Here is a 20,795-nt window from a genome sequence, read left to right on the forward strand (position 1 = left end):
ATTCCTTTGATGGTATCTCCATTCCATCGTGTTTGTAAGTCCTTCTTCTCTGTTTTGGCCTTCATTGGGGACCAATTTTCATAAGCATTGCTGCATGTGCCTGCACTTGATGGCGTATGGCCCGCCTGAATTTTGATGGCTTTGTCTTTGTGCAAGATTTTTTCCTTTTTTTAAGTATCCATGCCATGTCCGTCATATCCCTCTCTCCAAGTGGTGTCTTCCTCCTTGACTTTTTCCCCTGCTTTTGCAACATCTCTGAACATAGTTTTGGCATGTTATGGTCCTTTGCAAGGCAGCTGATTTCCTCACAACTTATTTTTTGAAGACACTAAAATTCCCGATTTTCTGCTTTTTTCAATTGCATTTCATTTCAACCTATCTCCTTTCCAGAGTGTTTGTAAGCCTTTCTGTTTGAGTTCGCAAGATTCCTTTTCCCTTCCCGAAAGCAAATGAAATTTCCTTTCGGGAAGGGAAAAGGAATCTTGCGATTTCAATGGGGACCAATAGAGGAATCTTTGGTGCATGTCCATGCCCTTGACGGCATGACATGCCTTTTGATGGCTTTGACTTTGGGAAAGATTTTTTGCTTTTTTTTGTTGTTTTATGAAGTATCCATGCCATGTCCCTCATATCTTCGCTCCAAGTTGTGTCTTCCTCCTTGACTTTTCCCCCTGCTTTTGCAACATCTGCGAGCTTAGTTTTGGCATGTTTTCGTCTTTTGCACTGCGGCTGATAGAATCCAGGGCCACATTCTTAAAATCACTAAATTTCCCCAATTTTCTTTTTTCTCCTCCAATTGCAATTCCTTTGATGTTATCTCCATTCCATTGTGTTTGTAAGTCCTTCTTATCTGTTTTGGCCTTCAGTTGGGACCAATTTTCACAAGCACTGCTGCATGTGCCTGCACTTGATGGCTTATTGCCTGCCTGCATTTTGATGGCTTTGACTTTGGGAAAGATTTTTTTCTTTCTTTAAATATCCATGCCATGTACCTCATATCTTGCTCTCCAAGTGGTGTCTTGCTCCTTGGCATTTTCGCCTGCTTTTGCAACATCTGTGAGCTTAGTTTTTGCATGTTTTAGTCCTTTGCACTGCAGCTGATAGAATCCTGGGCCATTTCCTTAGAGTCACTAAATTTCCCAATTTTTCTTTTTTTCTCCTCCAATTGCAATTCCTTTGATGGTATCTCCATTCCATCGTGTTTGTAAGTCCTTCTTATCTGTTTTGGCCTTCAGTGGGGACCAATTTTTACAAGCATTGCTGCATGTGCCTGCACTTGATGGCGTATGGCCCGCCTGCATTTTGATGGCTTTGACTTTGGGAAAGATTTTTTTCTTTCTTTAAGTATCTATGCCATGTCCCTCATGTCTTCCTCTCCTAGTGGTGTCTGGCTCCTTGACATTTTCCCCTGCTTTTGCAACGTCTGTGCGCTTTGTTTTGGCATGTTTTGGTCCTTTGCACTGCAGCTGATATAATCCTGGGCCATATCCTTAGAGTCACTAAATTTCCCAAATTTTTTTTTTTCTCCTCCAATTGCAATTCCTTTGATTGTATCTCCATTCCATCGTGTTTGTAAGTCCTTCTTCTCTGTTTTGGCCTTCAGTGGGGACCAATTTTCATAAGCATTGCTGCATGTGCCAGCACTTGATGGCGTATGGCCCGCCTGAATTTTGATGGCTTTGTTTTGGGAAAGATTTTTTCCTTTTTGTAAGGATCCATGCCATGTCCGTCATATCCCTCTCTCCAAGTGGTGTCTTCCTCCTTGACTTTTTCCCCTGCTTTTGCAACATCTCTGAACATAGTTTTGGCATGTTATGGTCCTTTGCAATGCAGCTGATTTCCTCACAGCCTATTTTTTGAAGACACTAAAATTCCCGATTTTCTGCTTTTTTCAATTGCATTTCATTTCAACCTATCTCCTTTCCAGAGTGTTTGTAAGCCTTTCTGTTTGAGTTCGCAAGAAATGAAATTTCCTTTCGGGAAGGGAAAAGGAATCTTGCGATTTCAATGGGGACCAATAGAGGAATCTTTGGTGCATGTCCATGCCCTTGACGGCATGACATGCCTTTTGATGGCTTTGACTTTGGGAAAGATTTTTTGCTTTTTTTTGTTGTTTTATGAAGTATCCATGCCATGTCCCTCATATCTTCGCTCCAAGTTGTGTCTTCCTCCTTGACTTTTCCCCCTGCTTTTGCAACATCTGCGAGCTTAGTTTTGGCATGTTTTGGTCTTTTGCACTGCGGCTGATAGAATCCAGGGCCACATTCTTAAAATCACTAAATTTCCCCAATTTTCTTTTTTCTCCTCCAATTGCAATTCCTTTGATGTTATCTCCATTCCATTGTGTTTGTAAGTCCTTCTTATCTGTTTTGGCCTTCAGTTGGGACCAATTTTCACAAGCACTGCTGCATGTGCCTGCACTTGATGGCTTATGGCCTGCCTGCATTTTGATGGCTTGACTTGGAGAAAGATTTTTTTCTTTCTTTAAATATCCATGCCATGTACCTCATATCTTGCTCTCCAAGTGGTGTCTTGCTCCTTGGCATTTTCGCCTGCTTTTGCAACGTCTGTGAGCTTTGTTTTGGCATGTTTTGGTCCTTTGCACTGCAGCTGATATAATCCTGGGCAATTTCCTTAGAGTAACTAAATTTCCCAAATTTTTTTTTTTCTCCTCCAATTGCAATTCCTTTGATTGTATCTCCATTCCATTGTCTTTGTAAGTCCTTCTTCTCTGTTTTGGCCTTCAGTGGGGACCAATTTTCATAAGCATTGCTGCATGTGCCTGCACTTGATGGCGTATGGCCCGCCTGAATTTTGATGGCTTTGTCTTTGGGAAAGATTTTTTCCTTTTTTTAAGTATCCATGCCATGTCCGTCATATCCCTCTCTCCAAGTGGTGTCTTCCTCCTTGACTTTTTCCCCTGCTTTTGCAACATCTCTGAACATAGTTTTGGCATGTTATGGTCCTTTGCAAGGCAGCTGATTTCCTCACAGCCTATTTTTTGAAGACACTAAAATTCCCGATTTTCTGCTTTTTTCAATTGCATTTCATTTCAACCTATCTCCTTTCCAGAGTGTTTGTAAGCCTTTCTGTTTGAGTTCGCAAGATTCCTTTTCCCTTCCCGAAAGGAAATTTCATTTCCTTTCGGGAAGGGAAAAGGAATCTTGCGATTTCAATGGGGACCAATAGAGGAATCTTTGGTGCATGTCCATGCCCTTGACGGCATGACATGCCTTTTGATGGCTTTGACTTTGGGAAAGATTTTTTGCTTTTTTTTGTTGTTTTATGAAGTATCCATGCCATGTCCCTCATATCTTCGCTCCAAGTTGTGTCTTCCTCCTTGACTTTTCCCCCTGCTTTTGCAACATCTGCGAGCTTAGTTTTGGCATGTTTTGGTCTCTTGCACTGCGGCTGATAGAATCCAGGGCCACATTCTTAAAATCACTAAATTTCCCCAATTTTCTTTTTTCTCCTCCAATTGCAATTCCTTTGATGTTATCTCCATTCCATTGTGTTTGTAAGTCCTTCTTATCTGTTTTGGCCTTCAGTTGGGACCAATTTTCACAAGCACTGCTGCATGTGCCTGCACTTGATGGCTTATTGCCTGCCTGCATTTTGATGGCTTTGACTTTGGGAAAGATTTTTTTCTTTCTTTAAATATCCATGCCATGTACCTCATATCTTGCTCTCCAAGTGGTGTCTTGCTCCTTGGCATTTTCGCCTGCTTTTGCAACATCTGTGAGCTTAGTTTTTGCATGTTTTAGTCCTTTGCACTGCAGCTGATAGAATCCTGGGCCATTTCCTTAGAGTCACTAAATTTCCCAATTTTTCTTTTTTTCTCCTCCAATTGCAATTCCTTTGATGGTATCTCCATTCCATCGTGTTTGTAAGTCCTTCTTATCTGTTTTGGCCTTCAGTGGGGACCAATTTTTACAAGCATTGCTGCATGTGCCTGCACTTGATGGCGTATGGCCCGCCTGCATTTTGATGGCTTTGACTTTGGGAAAGATTTTTTTCTTTCTTTAAGTATCTATGCCATGTCCCTCATGTCTTCCTCTCCTAGTGGTGTCTGGCTCCTTGACATTTTCCCCTGCTTTTGCAACGTCTGTGCGCTTTGTTTTGGCATGTTTTGGTCCTTTGCACTGCAGCTGATATAATCCTGGGCCATATCCTTAGAGTCACTAAATTTCCCAAATTTTTTTTTTTCTCCTCCAATTGCAATTCCTTTGATGGTATCTCCATTCCATCGTGTTTGTAAGTCCTTCTTCTCTGTTTTGGCCTTCAGTGGGGACCAATTTTCCTAAGCATTGCTGCATGTGCCTGCACTTGATGGCGTATGGCCTGCCTGCATTTTGATGGCTTTGACTTTGGGGAAGATTTTTTGCTTTTCTTTAAGTATCCATGCCATGTCCCTCATATCTTCCTCTCCAAGTGGTGTCTTGCTCCTTGACATTTTCGCCTGCTTTTGCAACATATGTGAGGTTGGTTTTTGCATGTTTTAGTCCTTTGCACTGCAGCTCATATAATCCATGGCCATTTCCTTAGAGTCACTAAATTTTCCAAATTTTTTTTTTTCTCCTCCAATTGCAATTCCTTTGATGGTATCTCCATTCCATCGTGTTTGTAAGTCCTTCTTCTCTGTTTTGGCCTTCATTGGGGACCAATTTTCATAAGCATTGCTGCATGTGCCTGCACTTGATGGCGTATGGCCCGCCTGAATTTTGATGGCTTTGTCTTTGTGCAAGATTTTTTCCTTTTTTTAAGTATCCATGCCATGTCCGTCATATCCCTCTCTCCAAGTGGTGTCTTCCTCCTTGACTTTTTCCCCTGCTTTTGCAACATCTCTGAACATAGTTTTGGCATGTTATGGTCCTTTGCAAGGCAGCTGATTTCCTCACAGCCTATTTTTTGAAGACACTAAAATTCCCGATTTTCTGCTTTTTTCAATTGCATTTCATTTCAACCTATCTCCTTTCCAGAGTGTTTGTAAGCCTTTCTGTTTGAGTTCGCAAGATTCCTTTTCCCTTCCCGAAAGGAAATGAAATTTCCTTTCGGGAAGGGAAAAGGAATCTTGCGATTTCAATGGGGACCAATAGAGGAATCTTTGGTGCATGTCCATGCCCTTGACGGCATGACATGCCTTTTGATGGCTTTGACTTTGGGAAAGATTTTTTGCTTTTTTTTGTTGTTTTATGAAGTATCCATGCCATGTCCCTCATATCTTCGCTCCAAGTTGTGTCTTCCTCCTTGACTTTTCCCCCTGCTTTTGCAACATCTGCGAGCTTAGTTTTGGCATGTTTTCGTCTTTTGCACTGCGGCTGATAGAATCCAGGGCCACATTCTTAAAATCACTAAATTTCCCCAATTTTCTTTTTTCTCCTCCAATTGCAATTCCTTTGATGTTATCTCCATTCCATTGTGTTTGTAAGTCCTTCTTATCTGTTTTGGCCTTCAGTTGGGACCAATTTTCACAAGCACTGCTGCATGTGCCTGCACTTGATGGCTTATTGCCTGCCTGCATTTTGATGGCTTTGACTTTGGGAAAGATTTTTTTCTTTCTTTAAATATCCATGCCATGTACCTCATATCTTGCTCTCCAAGTGGTGTCTTGCTCCTTGGCATTTTCGCCTGCTTTTGCAACATCTGTGAGCTTAGTTTTTGCATGTTTTAGTCCTTTGCACTGCAGCTGATAGAATCCTGGGCCATTTCCTTAGAGTCACTAAATTTCCCAATTTTTCTTTTTTTCTCCTCCAATTGCAATTCCTTTGATGGTATCTCCATTCCATCGTGTTTGTAAGTCCTTCTTATCTGTTTTGGCCTTCAGTGGGGACCAATTTTTACAAGCATTGCTGCATGTGCCTGCACTTGATGGCGTATGGCCCGCCTGCATTTTGATGGCTTTGACTTTGGGAAAGATTTTTTTCTTTCTTTAAGTATCTATGCCATGTCCCTCATGTCTTCCTCTCCTAGTGGTGTCTGGCTCCTTGACATTTTCCCCTGCTTTTGCAACGTCTGTGCGCTTTGTTTTGGCATGTTTTGGTCCTTTGCACTGCAGCTGATATAATCCTGGGCCATATCCTTAGAGTCACTAAATTTCCCAAATTTTTTTTTTTCTCCTCCAATTGCAATTCCTTTGATTGTATCTCCATTCCATCGTGTTTGTAAGTCCTTCTTCTCTGTTTTGGCCTTCAGTGGGGACCAATTTTCATAAGCATTGCTGCATGTGCCAGCACTTGATGGCGTATGGCCCGCCTGAATTTTGATGGCTTTGTTTTGGGAAAGATTTTTTCCTTTTTGTAAGGATCCATGCCATGTCCGTCATATCCCTCTCTCCAAGTGGTGTCTTCCTCCTTGACTTTTTCCCCTGCTTTTGCAACATCTCTGAACATAGTTTTGGCATGTTATGGTCCTTTGCAATGCAGCTGATTTCCTCACAGCCTATTTTTTGAAGACACTAAAATTCCCGATTTTCTGCTTTTTTCAATTGCATTTCATTTCAACCTATCTCCTTTCCAGAGTGTTTGTAAGCCTTTCTGTTTGAGTTCGCAAGAAATGAAATTTCCTTTCGGGAAGGGAAAAGGAATCTTGCGATTTCAATGGGGACCAATAGAGGAATCTTTGGTGCATGTCCATGCCCTTGACGGCATGACATGCCTTTTGATGGCTTTGACTTTGGGAAAGATTTTTTGCTTTTTTTTGTTGTTTTATGAAGTATCCATGCCATGTCCCTCATATCTTCGCTCCAAGTTGTGTCTTCCTCCTTGACTTTTCCCCCTGCTTTTGCAACATCTGCGAGCTTAGTTTTGGCATGTTTTGGTCTTTTGCACTGCGGCTGATAGAATCCAGGGCCACATTCTTAAAATCACTAAATTTCCCCAATTTTCTTTTTTCTCCTCCAATTGCAATTCCTTTGATGTTATCTCCATTCCATTGTGTTTGTAAGTCCTTCTTATCTGTTTTGGCCTTCAGTTGGGACCAATTTTCACAAGCACTGCTGCATGTGCCTGCACTTGATGGCTTATGGCCTGCCTGCATTTTGATGGCTTGACTTGGAGAAAGATTTTTTTCTTTCTTTAAATATCCATGCCATGTACCTCATATCTTGCTCTCCAAGTGGTGTCTTGCTCCTTGGCATTTTCGCCTGCTTTTGCAACGTCTGTGAGCTTTGTTTTGGCATGTTTTGGTCCTTTGCACTGCAGCTGATATAATCCTGGGCAATTTCCTTAGAGTAACTAAATTTCCCAAATTTTTTTTTTTCTCCTCCAATTGCAATTCCTTTGATTGTATCTCCATTCCATTGTCTTTGTAAGTCCTTCTTCTCTGTTTTGGCCTTCAGTGGGGACCAATTTTCATAAGCATTGCTGCATGTGCCTGCACTTGATGGCGTATGGCCCGCCTGAATTTTGATGGCTTTGTCTTTGGGAAAGATTTTTTCCTTTTTTTAAGTATCCATGCCATGTCCGTCATATCCCTCTCTCCAAGTGGTGTCTTCCTCCTTGACTTTTTCCCCTGCTTTTGCAACATCTCTGAACATAGTTTTGGCATGTTATGGTCCTTTGCAAGGCAGCTGATTTCCTCACAGCCTATTTTTTGAAGACACTAAAATTCCCGATTTTCTGCTTTTTTCAATTGCATTTCATTTCAACCTATCTCCTTTCCAGAGTGTTTGTAAGCCTTTCTGTTTGAGTTCGCAAGATTCCTTTTCCCTTCCCGAAAGGAAATGAAATTTCCTTTCGGGAAGGGAAAAGGAATCTTGCGATTTCAATGGGGACCAATAGAGGAATCTTTGGTGCATGTCCATGCCCTTGACGGCATGACATGCCTTTTGATGGCTTTGACTTTGGGAAAGATTTTTTGCTTTTTTTTGTTGTTTTATGAAGTATCCATGCCATGTCCCTCATATCTTCGCTCCAAGTTGTGTCTTCCTCCTTGACTTTTCCCCCTGCTTTTGCAACATCTGCGAGCTTAGTTTTGGCATGTTTTGGTCTCTTGCACTGCGGCTGATAGAATCCAGGGCCACATTCTTAAAATCACTAAATTTCCCCAATTTTCTTTTTTCTCCTCCAATTGCAATTCCTTTGATGTTATCTCCATTCCATTGTGTTTGTAAGTCCTTCTTATCTGTTTTGGCCTTCAGTTGGGACCAATTTTCACAAGCACTGCTGCATGTGCCTGCACTTGATGGCTTATTGCCTGCCTGCATTTTGATGGCTTTGACTTTGGGAAAGATTTTTTTCTTTCTTTAAATATCCATGCCATGTACCTCATATCTTGCTCTCCAAGTGGTGTCTTGCTCCTTGGCATTTTCGCCTGCTTTTGCAACATCTGTGAGCTTAGTTTTTGCATGTTTTAGTCCTTTGCACTGCAGCTGATAGAATCCTGGGCCATTTCCTTAGAGTCACTAAATTTCCCAATTTTTCTTTTTTTCTCCTCCAATTGCAATTCCTTTGATGGTATCTCCATTCCATCGTGTTTGTAAGTCCTTCTTATCTGTTTTGGCCTTCAGTGGGGACCAATTTTTACAAGCATTGCTGCATGTGCCTGCACTTGATGGCGTATGGCCCGCCTGCATTTTGATGGCTTTGACTTTGGGAAAGATTTTTTTCTTTCTTTAAGTATCTATGCCATGTCCCTCATGTCTTCCTCTCCTAGTGGTGTCTGGCTCCTTGACATTTTCCCCTGCTTTTGCAACGTCTGTGCGCTTTGTTTTGGCATGTTTTGGTCCTTTGCACTGCAGCTGATATAATCCTGGGCCATATCCTTAGAGTCACTAAATTTCCCAAATTTTTTTTTTTCTCCTCCAATTGCAATTCCTTTGATTGTATCTCCATTCCATCGTGTTTGTAAGTCCTTCTTCTCTGTTTTGGCCTTCAGTGGGGACCAATTTTCATAAGCATTGCTGCATGTGCCAGCACTTGATGGCGTATGGCCCGCCTGAATTTTGATGGCTTTGTTTTGGGAAAGATTTTTTCCTTTTTGTAAGGATCCATGCCATGTCCGTCATATCCCTCTCTCCAAGTGGTGTCTTCCTCCTTGACTTTTTCCCCTGCTTTTGCAACATCTCTGAACATAGTTTTGGCATGTTATGGTCCTTTGCAATGCAGCTGATTTCCTCACAGCCTATTTTTTGAAGACACTAAAATTCCCGATTTTCTGCTTTTTTCAATTGCATTTCATTTCAACCTATCTCCTTTCCAGAGTGTTTGTAAGCCTTTCTGTTTGAGTTCGCAAGAAATGAAATTTCCTTTCGGGAAGGGAAAAGGAATCTTGCGATTTCAATGGGGACCAATAGAGGAATCTTTGGTGCATGTCCATGCCCTTGACGGCATGACATGCCTTTTGATGGCTTTGACTTTGGGAAAGATTTTTTGCTTTTTTTTGTTGTTTTATGAAGTATCCATGCCATGTCCCTCATATCTTCGCTCCAAGTTGTGTCTTCCTCCTTGACTTTTCCCCCTGCTTTTGCAACATCTGCGAGCTTAGTTTTGGCATGTTTTGGTCTTTTGCACTGCGGCTGATAGAATCCAGGGCCACATTCTTAAAATCACTAAATTTCCCCAATTTTCTTTTTTCTCCTCCAATTGCAATTCCTTTGATGTTATCTCCATTCCATTGTGTTTGTAAGTCCTTCTTATCTGTTTTGGCCTTCAGTTGGGACCAATTTTCACAAGCACTGCTGCATGTGCCTGCACTTGATGGCTTATGGCCTGCCTGCATTTTGATGGCTTGACTTGGAGAAAGATTTTTTTCTTTCTTTAAATATCCATGCCATGTACCTCATATCTTGCTCTCCAAGTGGTGTCTTGCTCCTTGGCATTTTCGCCTGCTTTTGCAACGTCTGTGAGCTTTGTTTTGGCATGTTTTGGTCCTTTGCACTGCAGCTGATATAATCCTGGGCAATTTCCTTAGAGTAACTAAATTTCCCAAATTTTTTTTTTTCTCCTCCAATTGCAATTCCTTTGATTGTATCTCCATTCCATTGTCTTTGTAAGTCCTTCTTCTCTGTTTTGGCCTTCAGTGGGGACCAATTTTCATAAGCATTGCTGCATGTGCCTGCACTTGATGGCGTATGGCCCGCCTGAATTTTGATGGCTTTGTCTTTGGGAAAGATTTTTTCCTTTTTTTAAGTATCCATGCCATGTCCGTCATATCCCTCTCTCCAAGTGGTGTCTTTCTCCTTGAGTTTTTCCCCTGCTTTTGCAACATCTCTGAACATAGTTTTGGCATGTTATGGTCCTTTGCAAGGCAGCTGATTTCCTCACAGCCTATTTTTTGAAGACACTAAAATTCCCGATTTTCTGCTTTTTTCAATTGCATTTCATTTCAACCTATCTCCTTTCCAGAGTGTTTGTAAGCCTTTCTGTTTGAGTTCGCAAGATTCCTTTTCCCTTCCCGAAAGGAAATGAAATTTCCTTTCGGGAAGGGAAAAGGAATCTTGCGATTTCAATGGGGACCAATAGAGGAATCTTTGGTGCATGTCCATGCCCTTGACGGCATGACATGCCTTTTGATGGCTTTGACTTTGGGAAAGATTTTTTGCTTTTTTTTGTTGTTTTATGAAGTATCCATGCCATGTCCCTCATATCTTCGCTCCAAGTTGTGTCTTCCTCCTTGACTTTTCCCCCTGCTTTTGCAACATCTGCGAGCTTAGTTTTGGCATGTTTTGGTCTCTTGCACTGCGGCTGATAGAATCCAGGGCCACATTCTTAAAATCACTAAATTTCCCCAATTTTCTTTTTTCTCCTCCAATTGCAATTCCTTTGATGTTATCTCCATTCCATTGTGTTTGTAAGTCCTTCTTATCTGTTTTGGCCTTCAGTTGGGACCAATTTTCACAAGCACTGCTGCATGTGCCTGCACTTGATGGCTTATGGCCTGCCTGCATTTAGATGGCTTTGACTTTGGGAAAGATTTTTTTCTTTCTTTAAATATCCATGCCATGTACCTCATATCTTGCTCTCCAAGTGGTGTCTTGCTCCTTGGCATTTTCGCCTGCTTTTGCAACATGTGTGAACTTAGTTTTTGCATGTTTTAGTCCTTTGCACTGCAGCTGATAGAATCCTGGGCCATTTCCTTAGAGTCACTAAATTTCCCAAGTTTTCTTTTTTTCTCATCCAATTGCAATTCCTTTGATGGTATCTCCATTCCATCGTGTTTGTAAGTCCTTCTTATCTGTTTTGGCCTTCAGTGGGGACCAATTTTTACAAGCATTGCTGCATGTGCCTGCACTTGATGGTGTATGGCCCGCCTGTATTTTGATGGCTTTGACTTTGGGAAAGATTATTTCTTTCTTTAAGTATCTATGCCATGTCCCTCATGTCTTCCTCTCCTAGTGGTGTCTGGCTCCTTGACATTTTCCCCTGCTTTAGCAATGTCTCTGAGCTTTGTTTTGGCATGTTTTGGTCCTTTGCACTGCAGCTGATATAATCCTGGGCCATATCCTTAGAGTCACTAAATTTCCCAAATTTTTTTTTTCTCCTCCAATTGCAATTCCTTTGATTGTATCTCCATTCCATCGTGTTTGTAAGTCCTTCTTCTCTGTTTTGGCCTTCAGTGGGGACCAATTTTCATAAGCATTGCTGCATGTGCCTGCACTTGATGGCTTATGGCCTGCCTGCATTTTGATGGCTTTGACTTGGGGAAAGATTTTTTTCTTTCTTTAAATATCCATGCCATGTACCTCATATCTTGCTCTCCAAGTGGTGTCTTGCTCCTTGGCATTTTCGCCTGCTTTTGCAACATCTGTGAGCTTAGTTTTTGCATGTTTTAGTCCTTTGCACTGCAGCTGATAGAATCCTGGGCCATTTCCTTAGAGTCACTAAATTTCCCAAGTTTTCTTTTTTTCTCATCCAATTGCAATTCCTTTGATGGTATCTCCATTCCATCGTGTTTGTAAGTCCTTCTTATCTGTTTTGGCCTTCAGTGGGAACCAATTTTTACAAGCATTGCTGCATGTGCCTGCACTTGATGGCGTATGGCCCGCCTGCATTTTGATGGCTTTGACTTTGGGAAAGATTTTTTTCTTTCTTTAAGTATCTATGCCATGTCCCTCATGTCTTCCTCTCCTAGTGGTGTCTTGCTTCTTGACATTTTCCCCTGCTTTTGCAACGTCTGTGAGCTTTGTTTTGGCATGTTTTGGTCCTTTGCACTGCAGCTGATATAATCCTGGGCAATTTCCTTAGAGTAACTAAATTTCCCAAATTTTTTTTTTTCTCCTCCAATTGCAATTCCTTTGATTGTATCTCCATTCCATTGTCTTTGTAAGTCCTTCTTCTCTGTTTTGGCCTTCAGTGGGGACCAATTTTCATAAGCATTGCTGCATGTGCCTGCACTTGATGGCGTATGGCCCGCCTGAATTTTGATGGCTTTGACTTTGGGAAAGATTTTTTCCTTTTTTTAAGTATCCATGCCATGTCCGTCATATCCCTCTCTCCAAGTGGTGTCTTCCTCCTTGACTTTTTCCCCTGCTTTTGCAACATCTCTGAACATAGTTTTGGCATGTTATGGTCCTTTGCAAGGCAGCTGATTTCCTCACAGCCTATTTTTTGAAGACACTAAAATTCCCGATTTTCTGCTTTTTTCAATTGCATTTCATTTCAACCTATCTCCTTTCCAGAGTGTTTGTAAGCCTTTCTGTTTGAGTTCGCAAGATTCCTTTTCCCTTCCCGAAAGGAAATGAAATTTCCTTTCGGGAAGGGAAAAGGAATCTTGCGATTTCAATGGGGACCAATAGAGGAATCTTTGGTGCATGTCCATGCCCTTGACTGCATGACATGCCTTTTGATGGCTTTGACTTTGGGAAAGATTTTTTGCTTTTTTTTGTTGTTTTATGAAGTATCCATGCCATGTCCCTCATATCTTCGCTCCAAGTTGTGTCTTCCTCCTTGACTTTTCCCCCTGCTTTTGCAACATCTGCGAGCTTAGTTTTGGCATGTTTTGGTCTCTTGCACTGCGGCTGATAGAATCCAGGGCCACATTCTTAAAATCACTAAATTTCCCCAATTTTCTTTTTTCTCCTCCAATTGCAATTCCTTTGATGTTATCTCCATTCCATTGTGTTTGTAAGTCCTTCTTATCTGTTTTGGCCTTCAGTTGGGACCAATTTTCACAAGCACTGCTGCATGTGCCTGCACTTGATGGCTTATGGCCTGCCTGCATTTTGATGGCTTTGACTTTGGGAAAGATTTTTTTCTTTCTTTAAATATCCATGCCATGTACCTCATATCTTGCTCTCCAAGTGGTGTCTTGCTCCTTGGCATTTTCGCCTGCTTTTGCAACATGTGTGAACTTAGTTTTTGCATGTTTTAGTCCTTTGCACTGCAGCTGATAGAATCCTGGGCCATTTCCTTAGAGGCACTAAATTTCCCAAGTTTTCTTTTTTTCTCATCCAATTGCAATTCCTTTGATGGTATCTCCATTCCATCGTGTTTGTAAGTCCTTCTTATCTATTTTGGCCTTCAGTGGGGACCAATTTTTACAAGCATTGCTGCATGTGCCTGCACTTGATGGTGTATGGCCCGCCTGCATTTTGATGGCTTTGACTTTGGGAAAGATTATTTCTTTCTTTAAGTATCTATGCCATGTCCCTCATGTCTTCCTCTCCTAGTGGTGTCTGGCTCCTTGACATTTTCCCCTGCTTTTGCAATGTCTGTGAGCTTTGTTTTGGCATGTTTTGGTCCTTTGCACTGCAGCTGATATAATCCTGGGCCATATCCTTAGAGTCACTAAATTTCCCAAATTTTCTTTTTTTCTCCTCCAATTGCAATTCCTTTGATTGTATCTCCATTCCATCGTGTTTGTAAGTCCTTCTTCTCTGTTTTGGCCTTCAGTGGGGACCAATTTTCATAAGCATTGCTGCATGTGCCTGCACTTGATGGTGTATGGCCCGCCTGAATTTTGATGGCTTTGTCTTTGTGCAAGATTTTTTCCTTTTTTTAAGTATCCATGCCATGTCCGTCATATCCCTCTCTCCAAGTGGTGTCTTTCTCCTTGACTTTTTCCCCTGCTTTTGCAACCTCTCTGAACATAGTTTTGGCATGTTATGGTCCTTTGCAATGCAGCTGATTTCCTCACAGCCTATTTTTTGAAGACACTAAAATTCCCGATTTTCTGCTTTTTTCAATTGCATTTCATTTCAACCTATCTCCTTTCCAGAGTGTTTGTAAGCCTTTCTGTTTGAGTTCGCAAGATTCCTTTTCCCTTCCCGAAAGGAAATGAAATTTCCTTTCGGGAAGGGAAAAGGAATCTTGCGATTTCAATGGGGACCAATAGAGGAATCTTTGGTGCATGTCCATGCCCTTGACTGCATGACATGCCTTTTGATGGCTTTGACTTTGGGAAAGATTTTTTGCTTTTTTTTGTTGTTTTATGAAGTATCCATGCCATGTCCCTCATATCTTCGCTCCAAGTTGTGTCTTCCTCCTTGACTTTTTCCCCTGCTTTTGCAACATCTGCGAGCTTAGTTTTGGCATGTTTTGGTCTCTTGCACTGCGGCTGATAGAATCCAGGGCCACATTCTTAAAATCACTAAATTTCCCCAATTTTCTTTTTTCTCCTCCAATTGCAATTCCTTTGATGTTATCTCCATTCCATTGTGTTTGTAAGTCCTTCTTATCTGTTTTGGCCTTCAGTTGGGACCAATTTTCACAAGCACTGCTGCATGTGCCTGCACTTGATGGCTTATGGCCTGCCTGCATTTTGATGGCTTTGACTTTGGGAAAGATTTTTTTCTTTCTTTAAATATCCATGCCATGTACCTCATATCTTGCTCTCCAAGTGGTGTCTTGCTCCTTGGCATTTTCGCCTGCTTTTGCAACATGTGTGAACTTAGTTTTTGCATGTTTTAGTCCTTTGCACTGCAGCTGATAGAATCCTGGGCCATTTCCTTAGAGTCACTAAATTTCCCAAGTTTTCTTTTTTTCTCATCCAATTGCAATTCCTTTGATGGTATCTCCATTCCATCGTGTTTTAAGTCCTTCTTATCTGTTTTGGCCTTCAGTGGGAACCAATTTTTACAAGCATTGCTGCATGTGCCTGCACTTGATGGCGTATGGCCCGCCTGCATTTTGATGGCTTTGACTTTGGGAAAGATTTTTTTCTTTCTTTAAGTATCTATGCCATGTCCCTCATGTCTTCCTCTCCTAGTGGTGTCTTGCTTCTTGACATTTTCCCCTGCTTTTGCAACGTCTGTGAGCTTTGTTTTGGCATGTTTTGGTCCTTTGCACTGCAGCTGATATAATCCTGGGCAATTTCCTTAGAGTAACTAAATTTCCCAAATTTTTTTTTTTCTCCTCCAATTGCAATTCCTTTGATTGTATCTCCATTCCATTGTCTTTGTAAGTCCTTCTTCTCTGTTTTGGCCTTCAGTGGGGACCAATTTTCATAAGCATTGCTGCATGTGCCTGCACTTGATGGCGTATGGCCCGCCTGAATTTTGATGGCTTTGACTTTGGGAAAGATTTTTTCCTTTTTTTAAGTATCCATGCCATGTCCGTCATATCCCTCTCTCCAAGTGGTGTCTTCCTCCTTGACTTTTTCCCCTGCTTTTGCAACATCTCTGAACATAGTTTTGGCATGTTATGGTCCTTTGCAAGGCAGCTGATTTCCTCACAGCCTATTTTTTGAAGACACTAAAATTCCCGATTTTCTGCTTTTTTCAATTGCATTTCATTTCAACCTATCTCCTTTCCAGAGTGTTTGTAAGCCTTTCTGTTTGAGTTCGCAAGATTCCTTTTCCCTTCCCGAAAGGAAATGAAATTTCCTTTCGGGAAGGGAAAAGGAATCTTGCGATTTCAATGGGGACCAATAGAGGAATCTTTGGTGCATGTCCATGCCCTTGACGGCATGACATGCCTTTTGATGGCTTTGACTTTGGGAAAGATTTTTTGCTTTTTTTTGTTGTTTTATGAAGTATCCATGCCATGTCCCTCATATCTTCGCTCCAAGTTGTGTCTTCCTCCTTGACTTTTCCCCCTGCTTTTGCAACATCTGCGAGCTTAGTTTTGGCATGTTTTGGTCTCTTGCACTGCGGCTGATAGAATCCAGGGCCACATTCTTAAAATCACTAAATTTCCCCAATTTTCTTTTTTCTCCTCCAATTGCAATTCCTTTGATGTTATCTCCATTCCATTGTGTTTGTAAGTCCTTCTTATCTGTTTTGGCCTTCAGTTGGGACCAATTTTCACAAGCACTGCTGCATGTGCCTGCACTTGATGGCTTATTGCCTGCCTGCATTTTGATGGCTTTGACTTTGGGAAAGATTTTTTTCTTTCTTTAAATATCCATGCCATGTACCTCATATCTTGCTCTCCAAGTGGTGTCTTGCTCCTTGGCATTTTCGCCTGCTTTTGCAACATGTGTGAACTTAGTTTTTGCATGTTTTAGTCCTTTGCACTGCAGCTGATAGAATCCTGGGCCATTTCCTTAGAGTCACTAAATTTCCCAAGTTTTCTTTTTTTCTCATCCAATTGCAATTCCTTTGATGGTATCTCCATTCCATCGTGTTTGTAAGTCCTTCTTATCTATTTTGGCCTTCAGTGGGGACCAATTTTTACAAGAACTGCTGCATGTGCCTGCACTTGATGGTGTATGGCCCGCCTGCATTTTGATGGCTTTGACTTTGGGAAAGATTATTTCTTTCTTTAAGTATCTATGCCATGTCCCTCATGTCTTCCTCTCCTAGTGGTGTCTGGCTCCTTGACATTTTCCCCTGCTTTTGCAATGTCTGTGAGCTTTGTTTTGGCATGTTTTGGTCCTTTGCACTGCAGCTGATATAATCCTGGGCCATATCCTTAGAGTCACTAAATTTCCCAAATTTTCTTTTTTTCTCCTCCAATTGCAATTCCTTTGATTGTATCTCCATTCCATCGTGTTTGTAAGTCCTTCTTCTCTGTTTTGGCCTTCAGTGGGGACCAATTTTCATAAGCATTGCTGCATGTGCCTGCACTTGATGGTGTATGGCCCGCCTGAATTTTGATGGCTTTGTCTTTGTGCAAGATTTTTTCCTTTTTTTAAGTATCCATGCCATGTCCGTCATATCCCTCTCTCCAAGTGGTGTCTTTCTCCTTGAGTTTTTCCCCTGCTTTTGCAACCTCTCTGAACATAGTTTTGGCATGTTATGGTCCTTTGCAATGCAGCTGATTTCCTCACAGCCTATTTTTTGAAGACACTAAAATTCCCGATTTTCTGCTTTTTTCAATTGCATTTCATTTCAACCTATCTCCTTTCCAGAGTGTTTGTAAGCCTTTCTGTTTGAGTTCGCAAGATTCCTTTTCCCTTCCCGAAAGGAAATGAAATTTCCTTTCGGGAAGGGAAAAGGAATCTTGCGATTTCAATGGGGACCAATAGAGGAATCTTTGGTGCATGTCCATGCCCTTGACTGCATGACATGCCTTTTGATGGCTTTGACTTTGGGAAAGATTTTTTGCTTTTTTTTGTTGTTTTATGAAGTATCCATGCCATGTCCCTCATATCTTCGCTCCAAGTTGTGTCTTCCTCCTTGACTTTTCCCCCTGCTTTTGCAACATCTGCGAGCTTAGTTTTGGCATGTTTTGGTCTCTTGCACTGCGGCTGATAGAATCCAGGGCCACATTCTTAAAATCACTAAATTTCCCCAATTTTCTTTTTTCTCCTCCAATTGCAATTCCTTTGATGTTATCTCCATTCCATTGTGTTTGTAAGTCCTTCTTATCTGTTTTGGCCTTCAGTTGGGACCAATTTTCACAAGCACTGCTGCATGTGCCTGCACTTGATGGCTTATGGCCTGCCTGCATTTTGATGGCTTTGACTTTGGGAAAGATTTTTTTCTTTCTTTAAATATCCATGCCATGTACCTCATATCTTGCTCTCCAAGTGGTGTCTTGCTCCTTGGCATTTTCGCCTGCTTTTGCAACATGTGTGAACTTAGTTTTTGCATGTTTTAGTCCTTTGCACTGCAGCTGATAGAATCCTGGGCCATTTCCTTAGAGGCACTAAATTTCCCAAGTTTTCTTTTTTTCTCCTCCAATTGCAATTCCTTTGATTGTATCTCCATTCCATCGTGTTTGTAAGTCCTTCTTCTCTGTTTTGGCCTTCAGTGGGGACCAATTTTCATAAGCATTGCTGCATGTGCCTGCACTTGATGGTGTATGGCCCGCCTGAATTTTGATGGCTTTGTCTTTGTGCAAGATTTTTTCCTTTTTTTAAGTATCCATGCCATGTCCGTCATATCCCTCTCTCCAAGTGGTGTCTTTCTCCTTGAGTTTTTCCCCTGCTTTTGCAACCTCTCTGAACATAGTTTTGGCATGTTATGGTCCTTTGCAATGCAGCTGATTTCCTCACAGCCTATTTTTTGAAGACACTAAAATTCCCGATTTTCTGCTTTTTTCAATTGCATTTCATTTCAACCTATCTCCTTTCCAGAGTGTTTGTAAGCCTTTCTGTTTGAGTTCGCAAGATTCCTTTTCCCTTCCCGAAAGGAAATGAAATTTCCTTTCGGGAAGGGAAAAGGAATCTTGCGATTTCAATGGGGACCAATAGAGGAATCTTTGGTGCATGTCCATGCCCTTGACTGCATGACATGCCTTTTGATGGCTTTGACTTTGGGAAAGATTTTTTGCTTTTTTTTGTTGTTTTATGAAGTATCCATGCCATGTCCCTCATATCTTCGCTCCAAGTTGTGTCTTCCTCCTTGACTTTTCCCCCTGCTTTTGCAACATCTGCGAGCTTTGTTTTGGCATGTTTTGGTCCTTTGCACTGCAGCTGATAGAATCCTGGGCCATTTCCTTAGAGTCACTAAATTTCCCAAGTTTTCTTTTTTTCTCCTCCAATTGCAATTCCTTTGATGTTATCTCCATTCCATTGTGTTTGTAAGTCCTTCTTATCTGTTTTGGCCTTCAGTTGGGACCAATTTTCACAAGCACTGCTGCATGTGCCTGCACTTGATGGCTTATGGCCTGCCTGCATTTTGATGGCTTTGACTTTGGGAAAGATTTTTTTCTTTCTTTAAATATCCATGCCATGTACCTCATATCTTGCTCTCCAAGTGGTGTCTTGCTCCTTGGCATTTTCGCCTGCTTTTGCAACATCTGTGAGCTTAGTTTTTGCATGTTTTAGTCCTTTGCACTGCAGCTGATAGAATCCTGGGCCATTTCCTTAGAGTCACTAAATTTCCCAATTTTTCTTTTTTTCTCCTCCAATTGCAATTCCTTTGATGGTATCTCCATTCCATCGTGTTTGTAAGTCCTTCTTATCTGTTTTGGCCTTCAGTGGGGACCAATTTTTACAAGCATTGCTGCATGTGCCTGCACTTGATGGCGTATGGCCCGCCTGCATTTTGATGGCTTTGACTTTGGGAAAGATTTTTTTCTTTCTTTAAGTATCTATGCCATGTCCCTCATGTCTTCCTCTCCTAGTGGTGTCTGGCTCCTTGACATTTTCCCCTGCTTTTGCAACGTCTGTGCGCTTTGTTTTGGCATGTTTTGGTCCTTTGCACTGCAGCTGATATAATCCTGGGCCATATCCTTAGAGTCACTAAATTTCCCAAATTTTTTTTTTTCTCCTCCAATTGCAATTCCTTTGATTGTATCTCCATTCCATCGTGTTTGTAAGTCCTTCTTCTCTGTTTTGGCCTTCAGTGGGGACCAATTTTCATAAGCATTGCTGCATGTGCCAGCACTTGATGGCGTATGGCCCGCCTGAATTTTGATGGCTTTGTTTTGGGAAAGATTTTTTCCTTTTTGTAAGGATCCATGCCATGTCCGTCATATCCCTCTCTCCAAGTGGTGTCTTCCTCCTTGACTTTTTCCCCTGCTTTTGCAACATCTCTGAACATAGTTTTGGCATGTTATGGTCCTTTGCAATGCAGCTGATTTCCTCACAGCCTATTTTTTGAAGACACTAAAATTCCCGATTTTCTGCTTTTTTCAATTGCATTTCATTTCAACCTATCTCCTTTCCAGAGTGTTTGTAAGCCTTTCTGTTTGAGTTCGCAAGAAATGAAATTTCCTTTCGGGAAGGGAAAAGGAATCTTGCGATTTCAATGGGGACCAATAGAGGAATCTTTGGTGCATGTCCATGCCCTTGACGGCATGACATGCCTTTTGATGGCTTTGACTTTGGGAAAGATTTTTTGCTTTTTTTTGTTGTTTTATGAAGTATCCATGCCATGTCCCTCATATCTTCGCTCCAAGTTGTGTCTTCCTCCTTGACTTTTCCCCCTGCTTTTGCAACATCTGCGAGCTTAGTTTTGGCATGTTTTGGTCTTTTGCACTGCGGCTGATAGAATCCAGGGCCACATTCTTAAAATCACTAAATTTCCCCAATTTTCTTTTTTCTCCTCCAATTGCAATTCCTTTGATGTTATCTCCATTCCATTGTGTTTGTAAGTCCTTCTTATCTGTTTTGGCCTTCAGTTGGGACCAATTTTCACAAGCACTGCTGCATGTGCCTGCACTTGATGGCTTATGGCCTGCCTGCATTTTGATGGCTTGACTTGGAGAAAGATTTTTTTCTTTCTTTAAATATCCATGCCATGTACCTCATATCTTGCTCTCCAAGTGGTGTCTTGCTCCTTGGCATTTTCGCCTGCTTTTGCAACGTCTGTGAGCTTTGTTTTGGCATGTTTTGGTCCTTTGCACTGCAGCTGATATAATCCTGGGCAATTTCCTTAGAGTAACTAAATTTCCCAAATTTTTTTTTTTCTCCTCCAATTGCAATTCCTTTGATTGTATCTCCATTCCATTGTCTTTGTAAGTCCTTCTTCTCTGTTTTGGCCTTCAGTGGGGACCAATTTTCATAAGCATTGCTGCATGTGCCTG

This window comes from Ammospiza caudacuta, chromosome 1, assembly GCF_027887145.1.
Source record: "Ammospiza caudacuta isolate bAmmCau1 chromosome 1, bAmmCau1.pri, whole genome shotgun sequence".
Classification (NCBI taxonomy): domain Eukaryota; kingdom Metazoa; phylum Chordata; class Aves; order Passeriformes; family Passerellidae; genus Ammospiza; species Ammospiza caudacuta.